We start from the raw sequence: 5,962 nt of genomic DNA on the forward strand, positions 1-5,962 counted from the left end.
TAACTTATAAAAATCGATTAGAGCATGTCCAAGAGGAGAGGTAAATGAAGAGGTAAACTCATATAACTAACATATTTACCTTTTTTCTTGAAAAATCTTTCTCCAAAGGAAGAGGTATTTGAGAAGGTATTATACTTTTTTCTATTTTGAAGAGGTATCTTTACATCTTCATCAATGGAGAGGTAAAATCTCATAATTACCATATTTACCTTCTTTTCATGAAAAATCATTCTCCAAGAGGGAAGATATTTGAGAAGGTATTACACTTTATATTTTTTAATGCATTTGAACTATTATTTTATTTTTAAAAAAATGATATACATTCCTATATACCTTTTTCCTTTAGAGTGTATTATTTTTTGGAAGGATATATTTTACTTTATGAGAAGGTAAATGGATAATATACCTCTTTCATTTACCTCTCCTTGTTGGAGATGGTATTATAAAAGTTACTATCTCTGTCCCTGAAAATTTGGTACATATTACCATTTCGGTCCGTCCCTGAAAATTTAATACACTTCACTTTTACCATTTTTGGTAGTGAAGCCCATATTTCACTAACTCATTCCTACTCACATTTTATTATAAAACTAATACTTTAAAAATAGGACCCACATCCCACCAATTTATTCAACTCATTTTCCATTACATTTCTTAAAACCGGGGTAGTGTAGCAAATTTTGGGGGAATGAGGTAGTAGTAATTAAACTAATTCCCCGCTTGGACTTGAGGAGACATATTCCAGCTGTGTATAAATCGGGCCAGCCCATTCCAGCCCAAATCCCATTTCACATAACCTAGGGTTTATTCTCAGTTCAATTTTGTTGAAAGGGTTTCTATAAAACCCTCGCTCTCAATTCCCTTCATTCACCCCACAGAGCGCAGCCTTCCTCTTCTCCACCTTCCGCATGTTTGGAATCGGTATTCTCATACACTGAAATAGATTATTTTTATGTCATTAGCATCTTGTTTTTTGTTTTATATTCAAAGGAAATGGTGTTTGGCAGTGATGATTAGATTACTAATCCCAGCTCTATGAGATCTTTATTTTGTATGAAGGTCAGGGACAATACTTTTTTCACGTCTCGTCTGAGCCACTCCATTTTTCTTTCTCATTTCTTTCATAAATTATTTGTGAACTTTTTACCTAATCGCGAGTTTAGGTTTGAATCTGATCTAATCAGTTGGTTGTTTCATCGTTAAAAACTTTCCCTTTTTCCAAATGCGTTAATTGATGGAATATGGATTAATTTATTCAATCGAATTGTACGCACTATCGATCCCTTCAATTTAGAAACAGAGGTTCTACATAACTCAATTTTTACGACACATTGGGGAAAAGGGTTAAAAACAACTATCACGGTCTTAATTATACGTGTGATAGAGTACCCCTCATTCCCAGACATTAAGAAAGCAGATATTTAATGCTTGTTTGCCATGTTGAATGACACGCGAGTTTGGCTATTCTGTTACATGTATATCAGTTTTCACCATTGCTTGGGTGTAATTATAAGGGAAGTGAAAAAGGTTAGTATTAAATATTTAGAGTAAAGGTCAATTGATCCTGAACATATTAGTACCATTTTATCATTTTATGATTTTTTGGACTTAAATTTTATCTTTTGAAGTTTTTGGTCATGCATATTTTAAATTAGATTACAATTGGTCTTCCGGCAATAATTTTGTTAAGTGTATAACAGTCAACGAATTTTACTCAATTTTGACCAAATTATACTGTCTGATTTTTAATTAGTTACTTAAAAGAATCAAGGTTTTAATTAAGGTTTCAATTTCTGCCAAATAATTAAGGTTTTAAACTTTTAATTAAGGTTTTCAATTTCCGCCAAATCTTCTCCCTACCACCGCCGCCCTCTGCCTCTTCTTCCACGACTGCTCTCGTGCAAGTTCTTCTATGCTATGCTGAAATCTGAAACAGCAATGCAAAAAGCAAACATATACATATCAGTATCAAATAAGTATATGAAGTTGCATCACAAAACAAAATAAGAGAATCCCTGTATATCAGTATCAAATTAGTATATGAAGTTGCATCACAAAACAAAATAAGAGAATTCGTGAGAGCATCTCTAACCATTCTACTAAACTCAAACCTATTTTAGTGTAAATCTAATACTAAATATTGATTTTTACTCAAATTATTTACACTAAACATAAACTTAAAAGAATATTCTCTATATTATACTCCCTATCTTCCAAGGAAGATGGTCCTTTCCTTGGGCGGCGCGGGATTTTATGTAACTTTATTTTGTGTGTAGAGAAGAGAGAATAAAGTTGAGATAAAAGTGTTTCTATTTTTTAAGTAATGGGTTTTAGTTGGAACAAACTAAAAAGGAAAGTGAGTCAACTTCAATGAGACGGAGGGAATACTTTTTTTACTCATAAAATTTGAGAATTTTTTAGGTTTTATTTTTTAGGTTTTGGTTTAGTGTAAACCTAAAGATAGATATTTTTTTTCTCAAAAATCAGAAATAAGATTGGTTTTTGAGTACTATTATTGGAGCTAAATACCTATTTCATTTTAAATTTTAGTGTACCTTGGAGATGGTTTAAGAGGAAAAGTTTTTGTGCATTTGTAGATTTTTTTTGCAAGGAGCTTGAAGTTTTGATGGATGTTGGAGCAATATTTTTTTGGATACAGATTCATTTTCATTTCTATGAATTTTTCACACACACTAATCATTTTAGAATTTGCAGATATCACAGTTGAAGGAACTACTGGAGCTATTTTCTAAACACAGTTGAGAAATTGAATGTGAAAGAAGATTAAAACAGAGGGGTGGAGAATAGATGAAGAGTAAGAACTGTTAGAACTTCAATGCTGCCGACGAAGCAGTCGTGGAAGAAGAGGCGGAGGGCGGCAGCGGTGGTAGGGGAGGAGATTTGGCAGAAATTGAAAACCTTCATTATTTGGCAGAAATTGAAAACCTTAATAAAACCTTAATTTTTAAGTCACTGATTAAAAATCAGAATTAACAGTATAGTTTGGTCAAAATTGAGTTAAATCCGTTGACTTTTATAAAATTAACGGAATTATTGACGGAGGACCAATTGTGATCCAATTTAAAATGTGCAGGATCAAAAAATTCAAAAGACAAAGTTTAGGACTTAAATCGTAAAATGACCATATATTTAGGATCAGTTTTGACCTTTACTCAAATATTTACTACGGAGAGAATTTATTTTCAAATATAAAAAAATGGATGTTTTTTTGAGTGGGATTAAAAGTGAGAATGTCTCAAATTATTTGATTGTCATGTTAGTTCAATTTTTCTTCTATATAATTTGAATAATGCAGTTCTAAAAGAACAAATAAAACCAGATTAATAAAACTATAAATATGGGATTTAAGTAAAAAGTAACAAGGATTTAGCAACAATTGGGCCAAATATCGGATTTGTGGGCCGAAATATCTTCACTTTTATTAATTTGCGGAGATAATTTAAGTTTTGCTTTTAAAACATTTGTCTTCCTTTTATTCATCAAAATGAGAACTTTTATTCGAATTTTTATTTGTCTTCCTTTTATTCATAAAATGAATCATATTTATTACAAGTTCTAGTTTTCACTTGCTTGAAACCAAAAGACTATTAGAGTGCATTTAATTAACCATTTTGTGTTTGATTTGTTGGTTAAATTTTTCTATGTGGCTAGTACAATAGGCAAGGTCCCGTAATTCAGTGATAATAATTTATGCAAATACTATTTCAATCTTAAATTATTGGTACTACTAAAATAGCCTTTTCAGTCTTGGCAATATAGAGAAAATCAGAGGTTAGTTTTGAAATTTTTTACTATAACGTGGCTTTAAATTACAAACCAAACATGTGTTATTAAGGACTAAAGATAACACACCATCAATTCAAACACCACAAATAGTAATGGAAAATCAAGAAAATATTGTTGCAAAATGGTTGTGTTTTATTCTAAATGAAAGATAAATTCCAATAGTAAATAGTACTCCCTTTGTCTTAGCTAAGATGACCCACTTTTTTTTAGTTTGTGCCAAATAGAAGTGGATCGATATGGTATACCGTACCGATAATGTCATACCGCTTACCGTACCGAAAACTGCGGTATGACAAAATATCATACCGATACCATACTGAATTTCTGGTATACCGAAAATTCGGTATGGTTAATTTTTAATACCATTATCTTATCGTTATTGTGGTATATCGAAGTACGGGACGGTATACCTTAATATTGTTATGCAAAAAAAATCTATTTTGCACACAAAATATTTAAAAATATGATTTTTCGAAGATTTTGTCTTTTGGTTCTATTTCAATATAAATATATTAAATATAATATAAAAATTATGTAATATTTCAACATATATCAATTTTTCGGTATGTACCAAGGATTCGGTATATCACGGTATACCGAATCTACGGTACATACCGAACATTCGATATACCGCGGTATAAGAAAACTGATACTGTTACCGTACCGAAAGATTTCGATATGGTATGATACCGTACCGAAAACTGCGGCATACCCAAAAACCGGTATTTTCTGTATGGTAAGTGCGGTATTTCAGTATTTTTCCCCAGCCCTAGTCCCAAATAAGATGACACATTTCTATTTTTGGTAATTTTTTTATTCAATTAATATACTCAACCACTTTTCTCATTCCAATTAAAATATTCAATTGTCTTTCTTTTTCCATTTAATACTTACGTTGACATTTTTCTCTCCAATTAAATACATTAACCAACAACTACTAAAATCTCATGTTGACTAAGAAATGTGACATCTTAGCCAGGATATGCCACATTTGATCAACAGATCACAAAATAACATTAAACAAAAATTTTAACATGGTGTCAACGGTTGACGCTGTGTTGACGTAAATTTTTTTGAAATTTTACAATGTGTTGACACTGTGTTGAGGAGTTCAGAGTTTGAAGTTTGCATTTTATCACTATCCTTAGATCTAATAAAAAAAATTGAACAGGTGGCCTAAGTTGAACACCAAAACTAGTCTCATTTTTGGACGACGCAAGTTTCAGTTAGAAATTTGGTAAAGTAAGAGAGTAGGAGAAAAAGTAGGTAAAGTAATAGAAATGTAGAAAAAAAGTAGGTAAAGTAAGAGAGATATGAAGAAAAAGTAGGTAAAGTATAAGATAAGAGAAAACGTGGGTAAAGTATGAGTGAAAGAGTTTCCATTTATAGAAATGAGACTATTTTTTGTGGATATCCCAAAATGATAAAATGAGACTATTTTTCTTGAAGGGAAGGAGTAGTAAATAATGATGTGATTTTTTCCACATGAGGTTATGATGGAGATTGTCTGTCATTGGAATTATTTTAGAGAAAGAGGTGTGAGGAATTGGTTGTTCGGTAAGGATATTAACTTGAATTTGTAGAGAGAGAAGAGAACAACCCTAGTTAAAATACTAGGGAGCTTTTAATGGCCAAGGAGGGAATGAGACTAAAATATTTTAATTTTTCATTCTTCTTTATGATAATAAGAAACTACACACATATTCATAATATGCGTGGTAAAAAAATATTCTATAGACTAGAAAATAAATCAAATTCTAACCATAACAAATAAAATCCTAACCATTATCGAAAATAAATCAAATCGTAACAACTAAACAATTAATAATAAATAAACCAAATAATTATATGGAGATATTTCCAACTAACTTCAGGAATAAAAGTGAGTCTATGTCTACATCAGGTTAAGAAGAAAAGCACAAGAAAAGTGTCGTTTTGCTTCCATGCAAGGCAGATGGAGAAGGCAAGAGAAGAAAACACAAGGGGAATACATAGGAATGAAGAAAACTTGGAGAATAGTGAATGAGCTAGATATTGGCACAACAGTCGAAAACGTGAAGGGCAACTCGTCCTTGTCCCATGCAGCCTATGCAGGTCTCCTAACCTAGAGAATATTAAAGGCTAGATATGCCACATCAATCGAACTGGAGAGCCC

The 5,962-nt window shown here is 31.5% G+C and overlaps 1 non-coding gene across 1 annotated transcript; it reads left to right on the forward strand.

Moving 5' to 3' along the window:
- The first annotated feature begins 999 nt into the window (after positions 1–999).
- On the forward strand, positions 1,000–1,104 carry LOC125208694. The gene has a single exon (XR_007174176.1). It is a non-coding gene; the product is annotated as a small nucleolar RNA snoR69Y (small nucleolar RNA).
- Positions 1,105–5,962: the final 4,858 nt, after the last annotated feature.

The sequence above is a fragment of the Salvia hispanica genome, chromosome 2 (assembly GCF_023119035.1).
Source record: "Salvia hispanica cultivar TCC Black 2014 chromosome 2, UniMelb_Shisp_WGS_1.0, whole genome shotgun sequence".
Taxonomy (NCBI): domain Eukaryota; kingdom Viridiplantae; phylum Streptophyta; class Magnoliopsida; order Lamiales; family Lamiaceae; genus Salvia; species Salvia hispanica.